At 36.6% G+C, this 23,583-nt stretch overlaps 1 protein-coding gene across 9 annotated transcripts in view; it reads right to left on the reverse strand.

Annotated features, from left to right (window-relative positions):
- Nucleotides 1-23,583, reverse strand: part of ZNF385B (zinc finger protein 385B) — a 400,466-nt gene that overhangs the window by 213,578 nt on the left and 163,305 nt on the right. The window contains exon 1 of one of the 9 annotated variants that reach the window (XM_059394268.1): nt 12,622-12,658. The exons of the other annotated variants lie outside the window; for them this stretch is intronic. The gene's annotated coding sequence lies outside the window, so the exon portion shown is untranslated. Of the gene's footprint in view, nt 1-12,621; nt 12,659-23,583 lie in introns of those variants that run through there. 9 annotated transcript variants of the gene reach the window in all.

Here is a 23,583-nt window from a genome sequence, read left to right on the forward strand (position 1 = left end):
AGAAATTTTAAAAAGAAAAAAAATAACCTCTGAATAGAATGGAAAAGGCAATTTTTCCTTCAAGCTCCCCTGCTGTTTCATCCTCTCGCCATCCTTCTCTTGCCTTCCTCTTCTCTATCCCCTCTGCAGGGATTGGAAAGTTTACTCTGACTAACCTTAGATCAAGGCCAATCCTAACCATATTAACAACACTGCTAATAACAGGAATCTTTATAATCCAGAGGTAATACTCATGTTCTAGTTTTACTTGAAGATATTGTTTTGTAATATTAATTTTAAAACACTCTTGTAGTATATTACTTAAACTTGGTAAAGAACCATACTACTTCATTTGAATACAGTAGCAAATAAAATTTACAGACTTTCTTTTTATACAACCATATAGACTTCTTTCTGAAAAGTGAAATGTTTATTGTGCTACCAAAAGCTTAAGCAAAAGGTCTTGGTCTTAGAAAAAACACAGTGTTCCAATAAATGCTATATCAAAGTCTGTTCTATATTTTTAATGCTTTTACAGAATTAGGTCCAGAATTACCAACAGCTTTTTTAAGGCTAGCGACTACTGGTAATGTCAATGTTACATATTAGGTGGCTAATACTGCATTTTTAACATAATTTATCTATTCGACAACACTTAAGTGGACTTTTATATTATGATATGCTCTGTGAATAATTGCTAGTAAAAATAGTCAGTTCCTGCTCTCGTGGAGTCTATAACTAAGTGAGACACATAGGTTATTACTGGAGTAATCCTCAAATAAGTGTAGAATCGCAACTGGGCAATCATGATATATTCTTCTTAACTACAGTCAACAAATACATTAATCTTAAAACCCTTTGTGTAAAGGATTTTATTTATTTATTTTATAGAGGGGGAGTGTGTGAATAAGAGTGGGGGAGGAATGTAAGGGGAGGGAGAGGGACAAGCAGACTCCACGCTGAGCTGGAACCTAACACAGGGCTCCGTTCCACACCCAGGAGATGACCTGAGCTGAAATCCAGTCCTACGCTCAACTGGCTGAGCCGCCCAGCTGCTCCTAAAAGCCCTTTTAAGGAATATTAACTTTGTCAAAAGTTAAAGGGAAATGAGTTACTTTGGTCTTATTATGGATCTATCCTTATAAATATAACCCAAATTTCCTATTGGAAATATTTACCTCATACTGATACCTATTTAATCCTTTTAAAGTCAATATTGATTTTGCCTATTTTTGGAAATTTTAGGAACTGTTCATTATAATCCCAAATGACAAATAGGCAAACTCATTAATTTTACCAAATTTTGTTTCTTACAAATTTTGAAGCAATACAGATTGTTTGGGATACTTCCAGAGATTCTGAAGATTTCCATTTTTAATGTGTTATTATTATAACTGCATTTTAAGAAATGTTAAATTTGATTCTGACTCCAACTGCCTACTTGAGGAAAGATGGAGCACATCAGCACATTGGGTGGGCTGGTCTGCTAGTCCCAGAGAGGCGAACCTGAACTGAGAGACAGGGTTCATGGGGGATGGGGAGAGAGTCTGAAGACCCCAGAATATGCAAATACTGATTCTATATAGCCCTCTAAACTCAATTCATGTGAAACTAAACTATAAATAACAAAATAAAATGGTTTGTTAAAATCTATTATTTTGGTGACTACGGTTAGTAATTTGGCCCTTTGGTAAGCTGGCTTTTAGATGATTGGCTTTAGTCCAACTGGCCTAGAATTAACTATAACGGGTCAATCTGACTTGGTCCTTAGTCATCAGATAAGAATAACCTGCCAGCATGAGGCTCAACCAGAGCCAGAACCGAAGAGTGCGTGCAAGCTGGCCAGGTGGACGGAGAGGAGTAGAGCAAGGGAAGGGCAGAGGGACGAAGGGCACGCAGAAAACCCTCAGCTGACAAGAAAAACTGGGTTGCGAGAAAGCAAAGGGGTACTCCCAGATGAACATGGGGAGGCTATTTTTAAGAATTCTGTCTTTGTCCTAGGTCACTGGGAGTAATGTGATGAGATCTGGGTTTGGGAAAACGCTCTGGCTACAATGTGGAGTCTGAACTGGAGAACAGCTGGGGCATGTGCAGCGCAACCCAGCAGAAAACTCTTACAGTGGTTTGCTGAGAGATGACAGTAGTCTGGACTGGAGCCCGAACGAAGAAGATTGTGAGCAGTGGGCAGATCAGAGTAGTTGTCCTCAACTAGAGGTGATTTAGCTCCACAGGCAAGATTCAAATATCTGTCGACATTTCTGGTTGTAATGACTGGGCTAGAGGGACGGGCTGTTAGCCTCTAATGCACAGAGTCCAGGGTGCTGCCAAACATCCTATAGTGTACAGGATAGCTGCTCCCTGCCCATAACAAAGAATTGTCTGACCCAGAACGCTCGAGTCCCCAGGCTGAGAAACCGTGGACTAGAGACTAGAGAACCATGGACTAGAAAACCTGTAACACAGACTTCCTGTCAGAAATGATAAATTTATGCATAATGCCAGATTTACCAAAATAAAACGCAGTGGCCAAAAGAAAAACAACACAATGTCAGTAACTGCTTTAGGGACCAACATTTAAACAAACAGGTGCAATTCCAAGCAATTATTAAATACATACATATAGTTACTAAATGCTGAGAAGGGATGAGAGCTGTAAACTGCACTCCCAGCTTGACAGAAATACACAGTGACTAAATCTAGCATTGTCTGCAAAAGAGGCACGCACTTCACTCTGGTAACAGTCAGCAGGATCTAAATTTAGTTTATACTCTTAGTGCATTAAAATAGCATCAAGAAGCTCAGGAAGTCTAAAACCATCACACTCCAAGTTTCTGTCTATACTGTTAATAGCTACTTGCCAAGATCCCTGTTGCCCATGTGATGATTATAGCCTATTAAAAACATGTCCTCTGCAAAGTACTCTCAAGAAAAAACAGGAAATGGAGTTAAGGGAATGATTCTAGATAAAATAATTGGCAACACAAATATCACAATGTAGACAGTCATAAGGAATATATCTTAACTCCTGAAGTTTTGTGAGGGCTTTATGAGGCTTTTTTACTGTTTACTATAAAAGTTAAAGTGCTTTCAATCAGAGTTCCAGTGTCACAATGGTAAATTAGAAAAGCAAATGAACATTTTCATTTGAACAGAAAATCTACTAATTGTCCACATGTGACTTGGATAAAAGTGGAACGGGGAAAGAGCTGAGCCAGGCCTCTTACTGCAAATGGGGAGTGATTCAGAGTGGGCTTGGTACCTTACTTTATCAGTTAAATCTCTCTTCTAGTAAAACAAAACCCAGATGGACTGACCCAACGAGATTCATTTTTTCACTTCAGTTCACAGGACCTTCTAAATGCAATATGAGATTTTTAAAAATTGCTTTATTTTTTGAAATTTTAGTTCAAGATGTATTCCTTCCAGTAAAGTGCACTCAGTTTTTGCATTCCGCAATCATCTAAGCAGATATGTACCACTAGAACGAACCTAGAAAGAGTTCAGAATTAATATGCTACAGTAAGGATAGTTTGGGGTGTTTGTTTGTTTGGCAAGAAGCCATGAACAAAAAAGGAAACCAAAATCAGCAGCTTCATAGTTAAATTCCGATTAAGTCATGTTAGTCGTTTTTTTAAAATAGATGCGCGCGCACACACACACACACACACACACACTCCTTCACTCATTGGCAGATTCTTTTCCAGTGTTAGATCCATGAGATACAAAAAATATCTGTTTCAGTTGCTCTGTGTCTTCACACCTGTGCTGCACTTCTCCTCTTGCCTATATTCCTGTGCCTACGACTAGAAATAGATTCTTAGCTAGATACATAGGTACCCAAAACAAAGCCTACATGTCTCAGTTTCTCTCAGTAAAAATATTTTATTTATTTAAGAGAAAGAGAGCATGAACAAGGTGTGGGAGGGGCTGAGGGAGAGGTGGAAGCAGACTGCCCCCTTGAGCAAGGAGCCTGACCTAGGCCTGATTCCAGAACCCCAGGATCATGACCCTAGTCAAAGGCGGCTGCCCTCGTTATGGGTTTTTTGTTTTGTTTTGTTTTGTTTTTAGGAACTCTTCCCACTTCCCACTTCCACAGAAATTTTTCTTTACATTGAACTAGGACTTGTTGTCTACACACTTCCACCTAATTTTGAGCTTTGACAATATTGTGGGTAAATATTTATTAATTTGAATTTACCCTAAGCCCTCCCCAACTAGATGACAAATTCCTTAAGGTTAGGTAATGTACTTTCCACTTCCTTGTATTCCCAGTACTTTGCTAGAGTTAATAGATGCTCACATGTCTGCTAGTAGTTTAATATACGGAAAGGGGAAGTAAAGGAAAGAAAGAAGGGATAGAGTGAAGAAGGGAGGGACAGAAAAGGAGAAAGGAGGAGAGAGGGACAAAGAGAGAGAAGGATCCTGAAATAAATGATTAAAAGCAACACAGCAAAATGTTTTGTCTTCAAATATGTCCAATAAAAACTTCTTTATATTTATACCCATGGACATTAATGGGCCATTATAGGACCAATTTAAGCACCTATTGTTTAAACATTCCTGAATAGGCACTTCTGAATGCGTAACTGAGTGGAAATCTTTGCATGTGGGAGATGACTCAACCTGAAACAAGAACTCTCCCTAAGAGTCTAGAGAATAAGAATCTCCTTAAGCCATTCTGTTGTTCTTCTGTTTGCTAAAAACAATAGCAGTAGCAACAGCAACAACTGCTAATAAGAAGTAAAACTGAAGAAGGCTTTAAGTTTGCTAGACGCTCAGAATGCTTATATAAAACTTTGTCCTGAGTTTGAAGAAAAGCAAGAAACCAATCCAAGGATGTTTATGAGCCAGGGTCAAGTTAGGACAGAGTTTCTCACTGTTGCTGACAGAGAATAAGAAACTCAGTCTTCTTACTGAGTTTGCCAGATTAGAAGGATCTTCTTGTATTTGTGGAAACAAAATTTGTTCCTACATTCCCTTATGTATCCAGGTTCCTAAACATGGCTTATCAATTGATTTTGAACTTTTAAGTCTTGTTTTAACAGTGTATGTTTCTTATTACTGCTTTGGCTACCCTGTAAATCTAAACCCTATTACTGATTTCTCTTTATTTTGCCTTACTTTTGTTTAAAGTGAATTTTGACTACAAATAATCTGGCTGATAAGCAATGGCTTTACTTCTGTTCTCATTTGTTTTCTTTTTTTTTTTTAAATAAGCTTTTTACTTTGGGATTATTTTAGATTTATTCCATTTACTTTTGATGAAGAAGCTGTGCTTATTCTAGGAATGCAAAGATGGTTAAGGATTCTAAAATAAATCTAATTCTTACTACTATAACAGAAGGAGGAAAAAGCATGCAACCATCTCAATATGTGTAGAAAAAGTATCTAAAAAAACCAAAACATCCATTATTGACAAAAACATCTTAGTAAGCTGTTAATAAAATGAAATTTCCTTAACTTGAAAGAAGTTATCTTTAATCAAAATAATATGGTACCTGTATAAAAACAGACAAATAGACCAATGAAACAAAACAGAGAGCCCAGAAATAAATCCACACATAAAAGGTCAAGTAATCTATGACAAAGGTGTCAAGAGTACACAACAGGAAAGGGATAATCTCTTCAATAAACAGTACTAAGAAAACTGGATGTTCACATGCAAAAGAATGAAATTGGATGCCATCTAACACCATATACAAAAATCAATTCAAAATGGATAAAAGACTTAAATGTAAGACCTGGAAATGCAAAATTCCTAGAAGAAACACAAGAGAAAGAGCTCCTTCACTTTTGTCTTGGCAGTGATTTTCTGAGTGACACCAAAAGCAAAAATAAACAAGTGGTCCTATATCAAACTAAAAATCTCCTACACAGCAAAGGAAATGAACAACAAAGTAAAAACACAACCTACAGATTGGGAGAAAATATTTGCACACCATGTATATGATAAGGGGTAACTATCCAAAATATATAAGGAATTCATAGAACTCAATAGCAAAAAACAAAAATAAAAAACAAACAAACCTGATTTAAAAATGAGTAAGGCTATTTTTTCAAATAATTAGGATTATTGAATTATAAATACAGGCTATTGATTCAGAAATATTACATTAGAATTTCAGGATTTGTGCATACAAAAAATACTGGCAGACTGGAGGTGAGAAGTGAAAAAAAGAAAGACAGTATATTTTTTGTGAATAGCTAGATGCATTTAAATATTTAATAGAGTCTATTTTAGAAGTTTCTCTATTGTGTTTCTTAGCTCCATATAATTGCTAGTTGCATAATTTGCTAAAGGTAATTTTGAGTTTGTTGCACATGGACCAAAGTAAATATTTCTAGTACTAAAGAGAAATAAAAATAAAAAATAATTAAAAAAAATGAGTAAGGGAGCTGAATAGACATGTTTCCAAAGCAAACATAAAAATGGCCAATAGGTAGATGAAAAGGAATCCAACATCACTAATAATTAGGCAACTGCCTATCAAAACCACAGTGAGGTATCGCCTCACACCTGTTGGGATGGCTATTATCAAAAAGACAAAAGATAACAGGTGTTGGGAAGGGTATAAGAAAGCTTTGTATACTGTTGGTGGGGATGTAAATTGGTACAACTGTTACTATTATGGAAAACAATATGGAGGTTCCTCAGAAAATTAAAAATAAAACTTTGATTCAGCAATCTCACTGCTGGGGATATATCCAAAGGAAATGAAATTAAAATCTCCAAGAGATAACTGTACTCTCATGTTCATTGCCACATTATTCACAGTAACCAAGCTATGGAAACAACCTTAAGTGTCTGCCAATGGTTGAATGGATAAAGAAAATGTGATATATGGAATATGATTCATCTATACAAAGGAGGAAATACTACCACTTGTGACAACATGGATAGACCTTGAGAAATTAATGTTAAGTGAAATATGGCAGAGAAAGACAAACACTATATGACCTAATTGATATTTAGTATCTAAAAAAGTTGAACTCATAGAATCAGAGGACAGAGTGGTGATTGAGAGAAGGTGGTATGGGGAAATAGGGAGATATTTGTCAAAGGCTATAAACTTTTAGTTACAAGATGGATATGTTCTGGGGATCTAAAATAACGCTAGTTAATAATACTGTATTATATGTTTTGTAAATCCCCCACCACTACAACAAAAAAAATAACTATGTGAAGTGATGGATGTGTTAAAAATTATGGTCACCATTTCACAATGTACATATATATCAAACCATCACATTATATACCTTAAATATACACAATTTTTATTTGTCAAATACCTGTACACCTCAGTAAAGGTGGGAAAAAAAGAAAAAGATTATCTACAAAGTTCCTAAAGTAGATATTGTAATTCAAGTTTAAATATTGAGATTGGCAAGGAGACAAAAATGTACTTTATACTTCTAATCAATACTATATTGAAGGTTCTAGCTAAGGCAATAAGACAAGGAAAAGAAAAAAATGTTGTAAGACTAGGAAGAAAAAAATGAAGCTGCAATTATTGGCTGATGATGTGATTTGTGTATGTAGGAAAATCTCAAGGATTTCAGATAATCAAATAAAGTCAATTTAGCAATGTTGTTAAATAAAAAGTCAATAATATCAATTCAACATCTATAAAAGAGTTGGAAAAATAGATTTAAAAAACTGAACAATTACAACAGCCTAAAACATCAAATACCCAGGAATAAATTTCAAGAATCATATGTAAAACTTCTGTACAGAAAATCATAAAACATTACTAAAATGAAAACCGAAATAACATGGACATCCAACACTTTAGACTGGAGAAACTCAATATTGTAAAGATGTCATTTCTCTCAAATTAACCTATAGATTTTATGTAATCCCAATAAAAACTTCAGAAGTTTTCTTTTTTTTTAGTAGATATTATTCTAAAATTTAGACAAATAAAAAATAGACAAGACAAACTTGGAGAAAAAGAAGGTGAGGAGAAGAGCTCAAGACTTATTATAAAGTCATAGAAATTCAAACCGTGTGGTATTGGCATAAAGCTAAACAAATACATCAATGAAACAAATAGTTAAGATAATCCAATACAAATATGGACACTGCGTTTATGGTAGCAGAAATGTCAGGAAAAGATTTTAAAATAAATAATTCTGGATCCATTGTACGTGCATGCACGTGGGGGAGAAAAACTAACCGAACAAATCCTGACTCCCAAAACCACTTCACGCTGCACATAAAACTTAATCCTTTTTTTTAAAAAATAAAACTTAATCCTAGATAAACTGTAGCTCTAGATGTGAAATGCAAAACAAAATTTCTGTAACATTGTAAAAGAAAATACATTCATGTCCTCGTGATAAGCAAGGATAACTTAAATAGACAGAAAAAGTCTTAATCACAAAAGAAGAGATTAACAAACTGAAGTGTGTGAAATTAAGGTCTTCTACTTATTATAACACCACTAAGAAATTAAAAAGCCAGCCCACAGAGTATGAGATATTTGCAAGCCATGAATATGACAAAGGACTCGTCTTCAGAATAAGCAACTTCTACAAATCACTTAAAACCCCAGACAAACCAATAGAAAGTGGGCAAAAGACTTAAATAGGTACTTCTCAAAAGGAGATATTCAAATTTTTATGAAATTATTAAAAGGTTCTCAATCTCATTAATAATCAAGGAAATAAAATTAAAACTATAGGCCGCTATATACCCAGGAGAGTGACTAACATTAAAACAATTTAACAGTACCAAATGTGGGTGAGGATATGGAAAAACCAGAGCTCTCACAAATTATGAATTTTCCAATTTGGAAAAACTTTTGAAGAAATCTCATTATCAAACATATGCGTAACTTTTGATCAAGTAATTCTACACCTAGGATGTGTGTGTATGTATGTGTATATACATGTGGAGATATATATATATATAGGAGGTATATAATATATTGGATGTTTTTATTTATTCATGGTAGTATTTGTAATGGCTTCAAACTGGAAACAATTCAAATGTTTTCCAGTAGATAAATTATGGTATATTTGAAAATGTGGAATACTATTCAGTAATAAAGGTGACTCGAGTACAGCTATATGGAGCATCTCAAAAGAAATTTGACACCAAAAATACATATTATACGACTCCATTTATAAAATTCAAAAACAGGTAAAACTGAAGTATATAATACTTGCAGTTGGGATGTTGGTTATCTTTGGGAAGGAGGGCCATAGTCATTAGCTTAAAATGGGGCACAAGGTGACCTTCTGTGCTGCTGTTATGTTCTATCTCTTAACCTCAGTAATAGCTACTTTAGTGTATTAATTATAATTCATTAAAGCAAATACTTATGATTTACGAACTCTTCTGAGCTACGTTATATTTCAAAATAAATTTTATTTGAAATATCCATCTTTTATCAATTTTCTTCTTTTATCCACACCCACCCTACTTTTCACATTAAAGTATTAAATATTAAAATCTAAGATCTAAAGGTCTGGAGAAAAAAATATATGGTTATAATTATTAAAAGTAGCAGGGAGTGTTACAAGTACATAGCAAATTTTCATATCCATTTATCTCAATATTTGTTAACAACTGTTTGAGAGACAACAAGCAATGAGGTTTTTAAAAAATAAATGTATAAACTGTGACTCAGATTTTATTCCCCAAATTCACACATCTAGAAAGTGACAGAGTTCAGTTTAAGACTTTAATTCTTGATTTCTAGTTTCTTGCTCTTTATGCTACCCATGTAGCCATTTAAAATAATATATAACTTAAAATAAATGATCTTGATTCAAACAGCTGGGTTTTTTATTTGATTCTGACTAGACTCACTGTGAGTCATGACAATTTTCTCCTAATCCTGTTTTAAAAATAAATGCATTTATTGAGATCAATAACAGGAGGACATTTTCTACTTTTTTAATATATATTTTTCCACATCAAATAATGTGTGTGAACAGTGTTTCATACTTTCTTAGCTACAGTAATATATTTCAAATATGGATTTTGATTTGGGTGTTCTTTTAAAACTAAAATACAGTAATATCATTGAGCTGTTCAGGGACCTTATATTCTGAATTTCTCTAGTTGAATTTTCTAGTTTTAGATAAAAGAAGAATTATTAGTTTTAGTTTCCTTTCTAGGAGTTATCCAATTAGAAGGATAAAAAGAAATATTTGAGACTACAGTTACAGAAATAGGTTAGAACACTGTGCTAGTAAAATTATGAGTATGATCACTCTATAGCTTAAATATTCTTTGATCACTATAGAATACAGCTCTAACTTCCACCAGGTATTTTAAAATTACATACCTTTGGTCACAGTGACTACCAGTAAAAAGAGTTCATATGACTTAATTGACATCATCTGCATTATTAGAAAAATATAATTCAGAGGTTTATAAAACTGATGGTGTGCTAGGAGTCGCACACGTGAATGTGGGAAACGGTTGCTGTTTCACTGGTGATGATAGTGTACATTGGTACAAATTTTTTAAAAAGATGTATTTGTTTGACAGAAAGAGAGAGAGACAGCGAGGGAAGGAATACAAGCAGGGGGAGCGAGAGAGGGAGAAGCCCGATGTAGGACTCCATCCCAAGACCCTGGGATCATGACCTGAGCTTGAGCTGAAGGCCAGGGCTTATTGACTGGACCACCCAGAGGTCCCCATTGGTACAAATTCTGGAAGAAAGTCTGGCAAGCAGTATCAACAGTGTAACATAAGCAATTTCTAAGGCTGTGTACTCAATTTACATCAGTTTTCCAAAGGAAACAACTAATGACCAAGATTGGCCTACAGGGTTATTTGCTGTAGCATAATTTATAATATAAAAACTTACCATAGCATAAATGTCAAATAATAAAAAAAATTATTAAATTACCCATGGCATATTCATATTCACTTTGGAGCCATTAAAAACAGCACAGTAAAGGAATTGTAAGATGCTATTTGGCCAGACAGAACAATACTACTCATACTCTGTCCTCAACTTGCCACCCTTCACTTGTGATGCTATAGAAGGGTATGAATGCCTGTCACGGATTCCAACAAAGGAAGATATTATGCCAAGGCTCCTGTGACTTTTCATATGTCGATGATAGCAGAAATAGTTCTTTTTGACACATATTTCTGTATCAGCAGGACCTGACTTTACTTACGAGAGTGGTCACTTCCCCACCCTCTTCCGCCTTCTGTGACCCTACTCTTCCCTTTAAGAAGTTTCTGAACATAATTTTTGAATTCCTGCCCTCTTCCACGTGATGATCTCCCTGCTCCCCATTTCTCCATGCATGACCATCATGACGTGTTGCATCTGTGTGTCCTTCTCTGGGTTTCTTGACATTTCCTACCGTTCTTCTTGTAACTATAAGCTAACCACCTTTTGCTTTAAGTTTTCTCTTTGATATCCTACTTCCCACCCCTTAGGTTCCAAGTCCAAATCCCAGAATCATTTATTTGTTCATTTACCACATTTTAATGGCTTTTTGCCTACTTGCTATGGTTAAACTCTATCTCTGGACAAACCTATTTACTAAACTTTGGACTGACTATGGCACAGATGTATAATCTTCTTGGTCCTTGGGTTTGTGATCATTTCACTGAGTTTTTACTCCTTCTTAACCTAAGAGGAAAACTTTAGCCTTCCCTCAACTGGGTAGAGGTCCCCAATCCTATTAACTTCACTGCCATTATAATAATAATAATTATTATTAACTCCACTGCCCCATGAGGAAGAATCAATACCTGGGGTCTCTGAATTCACAGCTGAGACCAGAGCTCATCTACTATAGGCTAAGAGACCCTGATCAGGAAGGGAAAGTCATCCCTAAAGGGGTGAACAGCATCTTATTGATGGAAAAGTAACCCATATAAAGAATCTCAGCTTCCTTCTCTCTCATTTTCTCTTTTTGAATGTCTTTTAATGACTTATAATACAGACAAATAATGCCAAATAATTAAGTGGGACTAAAGTACCTTCTGAATTATAGGTATAAAAGTATCCTATTCTTGTTAAAAAAAAAAAAAAAGAAAGTCCTCCACAGCCACACCTAGAGTTAAGATGGGAAGCACCAGTGTGGTTAGGTTTTTTATGAGTAGGAAAGAAGCATTGGGGGGGAGGGGGCGGGAGGGACAGCTGTTGGAGTTTAGTTTCTCTTCTCATGTCTTTAGTTTTGAAATGGTTTACAAAGAAACCACATTTAATACCGTTACAGAACATTCATGTTCATCTGTTTTTAAATTGTGGTTACTTTATCTTGAACATCCTGAACAAATCATGTTAAGGCCCAAGTTTTTTTTAACCTGCTTTCAATTTTCCCCAATTCCCCAACTTCATCGTCTTTTAGTGCCATTCTCATATGACACTGCCTCCTTTTTACCTTTAAAATAAGAAATGCTGTAGATATAAGAAAGAATAGTTTTGCACATTTCTAAAAGATGAACCTTAAAACCTTCCAGTACTAATAATGAGCACCTCTAATCTGTTTCTCTAGCCCTGGGTTTCTAAACCTGGCATCTACATTCACTGACCTCTAGCAGAGTTCTCCATTAACAGAACAAAATCATGCAAAATGCCAGGGACTGTTTCATTCTAAATGCATGTTCTGTAACATCTCTGTGCTCAGATTAGAAATAATTCCTGGACAGATACATACTCAGAGTTCAGCTGGTTGGTGGACCATGGCTGTAGAACTGCTTCCATTTACCCTGTTGAGGTAAACAGTTATATCTTCACTCTCTGCTTAGCAGCAAATAACAAGAAACACTACATTACAAATAAAGCCATAGAGACTGAGGTCACTTCAACTCACCTTCTAAGCTTCCTTCACTTGAAAATGGTAAAATAAAATATTCATGGGCTACCATTATGTGGTTGAACACTGAGGGAGGTATTTCCTTTTATTTCTATTAATCCGTGATTGCTCACAGCCTCCTACCAAGTCCATCATCTATATCCCTGTCTACCCCATATATGTATGACCACAGAGACTCAACAAGTGAGACAACTGATCAATCTTCCTAACAGCATGACAAGTATACTGAATCACATTTCCAATGTTCATTGGCACTTTGAACAAAAAAACACAACCTAGTTTATCTACAGAAGGACCAATTTCCCCAGGAGACGTCTGAGGCTGCCCACGGCAACCTATCATCTCTGAGAGTTTAGGGAACACAAACGAATACTGAATGCAAGTTGACTTTCTGAATTAAAATTTTAAGCCCTTTAAATGAAATAGCAATACTGAAAGTAATTTAACATCTTTTAAGATAATTCAAAGTGCTTAACTCATTTAATATAATTATCTCTTAACATTGTTTTATAGTCTCTATTTTCCTAGTGCTCTTCAGAAAGGACAAAATACCCTTCCTTTTACCATAATTTCCCCCTTGTCTATATCTAATTGAAGAGCTTTCTATCAGGAAACTTGAAAAATGGATAATTAGTGCTCTGGGGCCTCTCGTCAACTATGAACTTGGGAATTGGGAGTTTCTGGCCTTGCTTAATGAAAAGTGTTTGAATTAAATTTCCTTCATCTCAAAAGTATCTTTTTTTTTTTTTTTCCTTTTGGTAAAAAGTTTCTCAGAGAATCTCTCTTAATAGCCACTGGCAAAGCCCATAATTCTACTACTGAAACAATGAGATCTATTTTCCAGATCATCAATCTTTATTCTCCAGACAGATACAATTGTTTGAAGAGTTGCAATTACATTATCCCTTGGTGCTTCTTCAGCCTCCACATTTGACTGATTCCACAGTTAAACAATTAAAAGGCCAAAGGAATTGAGGATTAATTTTTATCTCTAATAATAAAAAGTTCATTGCACTGAATTTCTTGGTATCAGCATCATCACCCTCCTAATTAAAAGTGCAATAGTTATATAATCTTGCAAAAGGAGAAATGGAAGTCAATACGTATTCATGGACTATGTAATTTGAGCGTAGGAGCAGCAATCATCCTGACTGTATGGACAGCACCATTTTATACTACCTATAAATGAATCAATTTAAAGTGCTCGGCTTAGCCTAGAGAGCTAACAGTTAATTCCATCCTCTGATACTAAACATTACGTTTTTGGATAGCCAACGATATTTAGCAAGAAATAAGTCCAGTAGATTCCAAACCAAATGTAGTTAACCAGGATGAACCACACATTGCATTGGCATAGAGGTATGTTCTACTTCAACTGGCATTAAAGGCCAGCAGGAAGCTGTTGCTTGCTAATTATCAATAAGGAGTCAATTATCAATAAGGAGTCAAGGCCAGCTGTTCCTCACTTTCCCTTCCCAACTCTTTCCACACGACTGCTGCCTTCGTCTCATCATGTTACCATCAGTTCTGTTCATGTTCTTATTCTCCTCGGTGGCTCTAGGAAGGCTCTAGGCTCTCCCCTTCCCTGTCCAGGTGCCAAGGTTTGGATTCCATAGGCCTCCACAGGCACCTAGGAATCTGAATTTTTCACAAGCAGCCACAGTGTCAGGGCAGCGTGGTCCCGGAGCCACTTTCCTTTTTTTTAAAGATTTTAAGTTCCGGTTAGTTAACTTACAGTGTAGTATTAGTTTTCAGTGTACAATATACTGATTCAGCATTTCCATACAATATCTGGTGCTCATCAAAAGTGCCCTCCTTAATCCCCACCACCTACTTTACCCATCTCCCTACCCACCTCTCCTCTGGTGACCACCCGTTTGTTCTCCAGAGTTAAGAGTCTGTTTCTTAGATTGCCTCTCCCCCCGACCTTTTGCTCATGTGTTCTGTTTCTTAAATTCCACATATGAAGAAATCATATGATATTTGTCTTTTCTGTCTGACATATTTCACTTAGCATAATACTCTCTAGCTCCATCCACATCGTTGCAAATGGCAAGAGGTCATTGTTTTGGATGGCTAAGTAATATTTCAGTGAGTGTGTCTCTCACATCTTTACCCATTCATCAGTCATTGGGCACTTGGTTGTTTCCATAATTTGGAATAATATTGTAGATAATGCTGCTATAAACATCAGGGTGCATGTATCCATCTGAATTAGCGTTTTTGTATCCGTTGGATAAATACCTAGTACTGCAATTGTTGGATCATAGGATAGTTCTATTTTTAACTTTTGGAGGACCCTCCATGCTGTTTTCCACAGTGGCTGCACCAATTTGCACTGGGAGCCATTTTTCAAGGAAAAAACTGCCTGTGAGCTTCTTGATTACTTCCTGGCCTATTTATTTTGAGTGCTTGGCACAAGGCTTCAATGAGATAGGAATTCAAGAAAAATGATACCAAAAGCCTGGAATAGGTAGGATTTACATTAGAAATTGGCTTACGGAAAGGAAGGCTCAGAATCTGGTCCTATTAAATGCTCTTTTATACACTTGTGTCTCTGAGTCTCAACTTCTTCAGGGTAAAAGTTCAACAATAGGAAAGCAGAAGGTTAAGAATGTGAATGACAGGCTGGTAGAGAGGACAACATTTTAAGTGTATGATTTAGGATAATGTTCCTTGATCCCAAAAGCACACTCCTCTCAACTGGCCCACCCCTAAAACTGGAAAGGGGGGGAAACTTCATGAAATCATGGTAGAAATCACCTAACCAAAATATAATTTTTAAACATTAAAAATTATCTTAATCTGCTAAAAGTGAGTGGTTTTCTTCTAACCAAATTGAAATTTTGTTTAAAAACATACATCTTAGGAAATCACCTGAAGTCTGTGGAAGAGTTTATCTGTGGTCTTCTGAGAATTGCTTCCCTTTTTGTTTTTGCCAATTCTCTCATGAGACAACTGACTAGTCAAGCCAAAATTTGTACTGTTTTATAAAAACAGCTCCATATTTTATTCATTTCAGAACATGAAGGCTAATGTCAATGTCAGGACTTGTCTTCCATAAAACTATCACATTCGACTCTTGGGTATTTACCCAAAGAATATGAAAACAGTGCAAAAAGGTATTTGCACTGCAGAATTATTTACAATAGACAAATTATGAAAGCAACCCAAGTGTCCATCAATAGATAACTGAATAAAGAAGATGTAGGGTGTATAAGTGTGTGTATGTGTATAATATACATATACAGAGAACACAATTATCATGATGAACACTGAATAATGTATAGAATTGTTGAATCATTATATTGTACACCTAAAACTAATATAACACTGTATGTTAACTATACTGGTTTTAAAAACATTTAGATAAAAATAAATAATATTCAAAAAACTATCTCAAGTCATATTTTAAACCAGATTCAGTGTACTCCTCTCACTTCCCATTCCAATTTTATTGGCATATTGAGAGCTATCAAGAATATACATGAGTGCTTGATTAAGCCCTGTCTTAATAAGAGCCAATTATAAAGGGAATGACCCAAACTATACAGAGACTTCCCAAGGAATGATGACTATTACTGGATTATGCTTTTTTCCTTATGAGGGCATCGAGCCCAATGTGGGGCTTGAACTCAGGACCCTGAGATCAAGACCTGAGCTGAAATGAAGAGTCAGGCACTTAACTGACTAAGCCATTCAGGCACCCCTTACTGGTTTGCTCTTAAAGGAATGGGCTAGCGGGTAAACATCAAGCCAAAGGACCTGTGTATTATAATTTGTTCCTTGGTTTCTGTTTCACAGGGTCAGCTGCTGTTTGTTATTCTCTTGACTCATCTCATGAACCCCAGATTTCTCTATTTCAAAATGACTGCCATGGAATATGCTGCTCCACCCCAGCACTCACAAACTGACCTTCACTGCTTCAAACAGTATCTTAGCAGGTCCTGTCATGTTAACTCTCTCTCAACTCTTAGAAATACCCTCCTCTGTCCACACAGAGTCGTCCTAAAAATTGCAAAATAAGAAGCTACTACATTAATAACACCACAATGTAAAACCTAATATATAATATTATAAAACAGGCATCGTGGGAGAATGGATCAGTGATTAAGAGAACACATCTGGTATCCAGTAGACCTGGGTTCATGTTGTGACTCTGATGAGTACTAGGCATCCAACAGGGTGCCTACATCTCTCCAACTCTCATCTGCAGACTGGTGCTAACAACACTACTACCTCACTAGGTTTATGTGAAGATTAAAAATGCTGACTGCATGAAGTTAGCACGAGGACCGATCAAAGTATTTGTTCAATTGCTATGAGCGACTACCGTTAATGACAAGGGTACATGCTTTAGAGTCACAATTATTTCAACTCATGGCTCTGCGTTTCAATCTCTTCATTTGTAAAGTGAGGTTGGCACCAACTATGCTACAGATTTGGTTTGCAGTTTAGAGATAAATATATTAAAATCCTTGGTAAAATGCCTGGCACAGGACAAGCACTCAATAAATGGCAGCCATTGTAATAATTATAGATGGAAATGACTTTGGTTATGAGACTGTAATCCATATGCCATCACTATCAACTTGTTCGAAGTTTAAAAGGCTTTTGATACCTTTCAGCGCAGCTGATCTTACTCCATCATGATCCTCCTACTGGTGAGGAAATCTTACTCAGGCAGAAACACACCCAGCCTTTCTCATCCTCTATCTACTGAGAAGGGTCTCACCTCTACCAGCAGAGTTTCTTTCCTTTCTCTGCCCTGGGGGGGTGGAGGGTGGGATGGGGGTGTTCTGTTGTCAGGCAGATTCTCTGGGACTTCCCGGGAAACTCATGAAGGGAGGGAAAGGGAATTTCCTGAATACAGTTTTATGTGTTCTCTTCTGAATATTCAAGGGAAGTAGGTACAAAAAGAAAAAAAAAAAAAGGAGAAGGGAAAAAACCTCCTTTTGTTGGACTATGTTCTTTGAGTGCCAGTTCTCTAAAGCAGTACCAAATGAGTCATGGTTTCTACTGGGTAATAAACGCTATGGACTTGGCTGTTCCTGAGGGCAGAAATGCCATAGGAAATCAGACACACTATGAAGGCAGGGCTACTTGATTTCCCAGGAAGGTAGCCATTTGAGGGAAATACCTTTAGAACTGTTAACACGGGAGGATCTGAAGGAAGACTGCCAATGGTGTGACAAGGAAGAGAGGCTTCCCAAGTGAAATCAGAAATCAGGTGACCAAGGAGACCTACCCCAGAGGATGTGCCCTTCGGCTGACCTGCAATTGGGGTTGAAAAACACCAGGAGCTCCATAGAAATGGGGCCCAGCACTGACATCACTGAAATGCAAGAAGTGGGGCTAACTGGCAGCCCTCCATGCAGAGCAGAGAGAGGACATCTGCCAGAGAGAGACATTGGGAGACAGAAGAAAAGAAATGTGGCAAACAAGAGTGCAGGAGAAGGAAACATAGGCTTATTGGGCTATGCGACCATGGCAAGAAAGCACTATGCAACGGGTATTTCCCATCTGCCCTTCCAGAGTCAATATGCCCCATTCTCCACCCTGCTCTGACCCTGGGAGACTGACCTTTGTGGACTAGATCAGTGGCTCCCTTGTCCTCTGGCTTCTGGTTGAGTTCAGTTAATGTTGGCCACCAGCAAGAGACTAGACTGCAAGAAGAGAGGGAAGGCAGGTATTGGGAAGGCAGGTATTTGTTTACTTCTTCATTTTCATTCTAGACTTTGTTTGATTTTTCTTCTTCCTGGTGGCAACAAACTGGCCGTAGCCTTCCTTGGAAAGAGCAGCTCCTTGCCTGCTGGTTGTGTCTCTCCTGCAGCTGCACCTGTCTCTGGCTCCTGGCTCCCTTTCCTTGCTACTTTGGGGTCAAGGGTCAGTAATTGATTCCAGCTACTGCTAGTTCCTGGCTCTTCTCTCTCTCCCACTTGTTCTCTCAACCCTGTCCACACCTTTTTAAATATTCCCTTCCTTAAACTCTCAATTACCTACTTGAATGTACCATCTGCTGCCTGCCCAGACACCAACAGATAGACTCATGTACAATGATGACTGTACAATGAGAAAATGCAAAGGCAATCCATTGCCCTCCTGATAAAGGGAGGATGAGAGAAAATATGAGAGTAGAACTCAATCACTGGACTAATGACTTTGGTTAGAAGATGTTTATGAACTTTATGTAAATCCAAAGCTTGATTCATGGTAATATGATCTACTTGTAATTATTTTCTATGATGATGATTTTGGTAAAACAAGGCAATATATTTTGCAGGTTTCCATTATTAGAATAAGTTGATTTGCAATGTTGCACAATGGAAAAGAGATTTAGGCTCAATTCCCATCTTCACCACTTATTGTGTTAAATTATTCCATCTTTGTATATCTCAATTTTTCCATCTGAAAAACGGCGGTCCTAATACCTTTTTTGCAGGATTCTTATGAGATTAAGTGGATTCCTACCAGATGCATGCTTGCTCACAGTAAACCCTTAACAAATGACAGTCACACGTGTCATTCCTGTGCTTTTTTGTATCCTCTTCTACCCCAAGTGTCAGTTTAAGAAATCCAACCAGATTGTGGTGTTGTCAAGGGCACTTAAATAGGGGTGAACCCAATCAGTTCTGTCAGCACTGTTTTAGATCTAGATGAAGAAGACTCTGATAAATTCCTTGCTGGCAGGGAAGCTGTGGCCAGCTCCCAGTAATCCACTCATCTGTCATATTTCCCTTTGTTGAAAACGATCTCTGAAGTGTTTATTTTTTTTTCAGAAATACATTCCAAACAACATCATTTTGTGCTACACACTACACTTACATCCTCAAGTTATTGATCAGTTAAAATCCTCAGAATTTCTTGAAAATTCTAGTAAACTAGTGATGCAAAACTTCCTAACCCTAATATGACTCAAAATTTCATTTTCAAAGACTTATCTTTCCTTTGTACCTTATTTTCCATACTGAACATTCTTGAGAAGATTGCTCAAGATTATTTTTGCTGAAGAAATAAAATATCAGACACATAGAATATATTTAGGAACAAATATCTAAATCTTAGTTCTGTTCTCTTTTATGTTAAACATCCTACATGCCACAATACTTTTAACCTTAACATACGTTCCTTCACACATACAATAAGTATTTACTGAGTGCTAGTCACAGACCTAGATTCTGGGGACTCTCCAGATAATAAAAAACGCAGAAATAAACACCCTGATGGATGTTACATTCTAAATACAAGGTTAATATATTTTCTTCATCTTTTCTGTATCTCTATTTACAAAAAGTATCAATTTTTAACAAGTCTAGTGTTTCCAAATAAACTATAGGATGTCCAGTTTAATCTGAGTTTCAGATCAACAATAAATATTTTTTAGTATGTCACAAATATTTTGCTTGACTAGAGGTATTCATTGTACCTATTTATACTAAAAATTATTTTTTAACATTTAAAAAAAAATAAATTCACTTATCCAACATATCATTGGTTTTTGAACTAATGATTAATGATACATTAGTTGCATATAACACCCAGAGCTCATCAAATCAAATGCCCTCTTTAATACCCATCACCCAGTCACCCAATACCCTACCCACCCCTCCATCTGCAACCCTCAGTTTGTTTCCTGGATTCAAGAGTATCTCATGGTTTGTCTCCCTCTCTGATTTCTTCCCATTCAGTTTTCCCTTCCTTTTCATATTGTTTCTGCACTACTCCTTATACTCCACATATGAGTGAAACCGTGTAATAGCTGTCCTTCTCTGACCGACTTATTTGACTTAGTATAATACCCTCCAGTTCCATCTATGTCGATGTAAATGGTAGGTATACATCTTTTCTGATGGTGGAGTAATATTCCATTGTATATATGAGGCACATATTCTTTATCCATTCATCTGTTGAAGGACATCTCAGCTCCTTCCACCATTTGGCTGTAGTGGACACTGCTATGAACATTGGGGTGCATATACCCTTTCTTTTCACTACATCTGTATCTTTTCACTACATTTGTATCAGTAGTGCAGTTGCTGGGTCATAGGGTAGCTCTATTTTTAACTTCCTGAAGAAACTCCATACTGTTTTCCAGAATGGCTGTACCAGCTTGCATTCCCACCAACAGTATAAGATGGTTCCCCTTTCTCACATCCTCGCCAACATTTGTCATTCCGTCTTGTCAATTTTAACCATACTAACTAGTATGAGGTAGTATCTCAGAGTGGTTTTGATTTGTATTTCCCTGATGGCAAGTGACGTGGCTCATTTTTTCATGTGACTGTTGGTTTTGTGTATGTCTTCTTTGGAGAAGTGTTTGTTCATATCTTCCGCACATTTCTTGACTGGATTATTTGTTTTTTGGGTGTTGAGTTTGATGAGTTCTTTATAGATCTTGAATAACAGTCCTTCATCTATTCTGTCATTTGCAAATATCTTCTTCTTTTTCTTAGGTTGCCTCTAAAAATTATTTTTAACTGAAATTCAAATTTAACTGGTGATCCTATTTTATTGTTGGCTAACTATGACAGTCCTAAAAAAGTCACTACTCTCCTGAGTGACGTTGTGCACATAATTTAGATTTTTTTGGATCTCAGTTTGCTTGTACATAAATGTAGCTTGCTGGTTCAAGGGATATTCATGGCTCCTTAAACTTCCTGGTTCCAGTTCTTCCCTAAGCAAGAGATCATGTCATCACATTCATCCACTCCCTCTCCTCCATTCAGAACTTTCAAACTGGTTGTCCATTTTCTGGTACTACTGCTCCAATCTCTTCTTTTCTCAGTGTGTCTTGGTAATAATCTTGACCTGACACCCAGCCCCATATTGACTGACTTGACTAAGGCTATTAGTATTCATGCTCAATGCCCTACATTTGAGTAGCACTTTACAGTTCACAAAGTGCTTTCCCATACATTACTGCATTTTGATACATTAACCTCTCTCCTCAATCCCATTAAAAAAATTTTGCTGAAGTTGTCTTTCGTGCCACTGCATAATCCTTCGTATGTACCTCTATGAGCATTAGCAACCTTCTGAGAGATCCTCTTTCAATTCAAACAAGTCTGCCCTCATCTTTGAAGATTTCCCAGAGATTCAGGCTCTATCATCCATCCATCTCCCTCCATGCTCACTGGGTTGCCTCCTTTCCCCCTTCTGTTCACAGGAGCAAGTACCTGCCTCCTCCCAAGACAGACCTTTTCTATCACGTTCCAAGTCCTGTACCCTGTGGGGCTCCCTGTAAGCCTGAATCACACAGTCCTGGATACTACTCAGTGTGGTTCCTGCACCAGCAGCAATCCATTCCTGGATTCAAGAGTATCTCACGGTTTGTCTCCCTCTCTGAGCTGGTTAGAAAATACAGTGTTTTATAGTCTTGGACTCTGCCTGAGAATACTGAACCAGAACTTGCCTTTTTAGTTTGAGAAACCTGACTTAGGACATCTTTAGTCAGGCACAATTTTCCCATGTTTTCCAGGAGATCTGCACCACTTGGTCTATATTAAGTAGATCATCCAAAGAACAATATTTCTAATCTTGTTTCTGCGAAGGTACACTCCCAGGATGACATCAACTGCCATAAGAAAGAGAGACTCACCTCTGCAGTGATTCTCATCCCACCTAATCTGCATACTCTTTTTGCAAGTCATTCCTTACTATCAGCCAGGACACTGAATGACAGCATTAAGAAGGGGAAAACTACCCTCTCCAGTCTTGATATCTATAACACTGTTCCCTAAGTACATGAGCAAAAGGGAAATATGAATTATGGCTTTCCATCCATGCTTGCTGTCTGATATGACCAAATAAATTGACTCATTTTGAAATTGGAGAGGATAATACAATAATGAATTATTTCTGATACTGAGATGCTTATTGAATAATTTAAAAGCACTTTACAATTTCAAAGTTCTCAGAGCTTGATAACTAATAAAAACAATCCAGAGTTCCACTGGCTAAATCTTTTACATTTGTTTTCTGCTCCACAGAGCTGTTCCTGAAATTGACAGGCATGTAACATAATTCAAAATACTTTTTATGAAATAATCACAGGTACAAAAGATTGACAGAACCAACAAAACAATAACTGCCTGTCTTGGTAAACAGATATTTGGTTATTATATCTCTTTTAGCTCCAAGGGACAAGGGCAAACAAATATGAAGAAACCAGTTTTTGTCTGACTATAATCTTAATCCTTGGATAATAAGATGCCAAAAGGCAGAAAAAGAATTCTGTATACTGAATCCTCAAATAACCTGTTTGTAGAGTAAAAAACAAAAACACATTGTCTTTTTTCCTATAAGAACAATGTCAAAAAAAGCATCTAATGGCTCAGCTATACATAAAGGTTAAAAATATCAACACAATGATTAGTGGATTCATTTATATTCAAATATAGAAGTTTTCCCATTTTAGTACTATATTCAAGGGTTAAAACTCAAAGAAATATCCAATTGTCAAGAGAGGTAAATGAGAAAATATTTCTTAAAGATCCAAATTCATTACTATTATTAAATTCTACACAGGAGTTTATGACACATCATTATCAGCTCATAACTAAGCTGAGCAGATAACCAACTCATAGCCAGGTAGATATTTAATCAGTTCTAAAGTTCACTATTATATTTTATTTAGAAGGAGTTATACAATTAGGAAAATTAAATTGATATCCTTAGAATGGGTAAAGAGATGACAAGTCTGTTGCCAAACTATAGGGAATTTGGAATAGCCCTCAATTTAGCTGCATTAACTTTTTTTTAAAACCGTAGATTTAGGACACTTGGGTGGCTCAGATGATTAAG

The sequence above is a fragment of the Mustela nigripes genome, chromosome 3 (genome assembly GCF_022355385.1).
Source record: "Mustela nigripes isolate SB6536 chromosome 3, MUSNIG.SB6536, whole genome shotgun sequence".
Lineage (NCBI taxonomy): Eukaryota > Metazoa > Chordata > Mammalia > Carnivora > Mustelidae > Mustela > Mustela nigripes.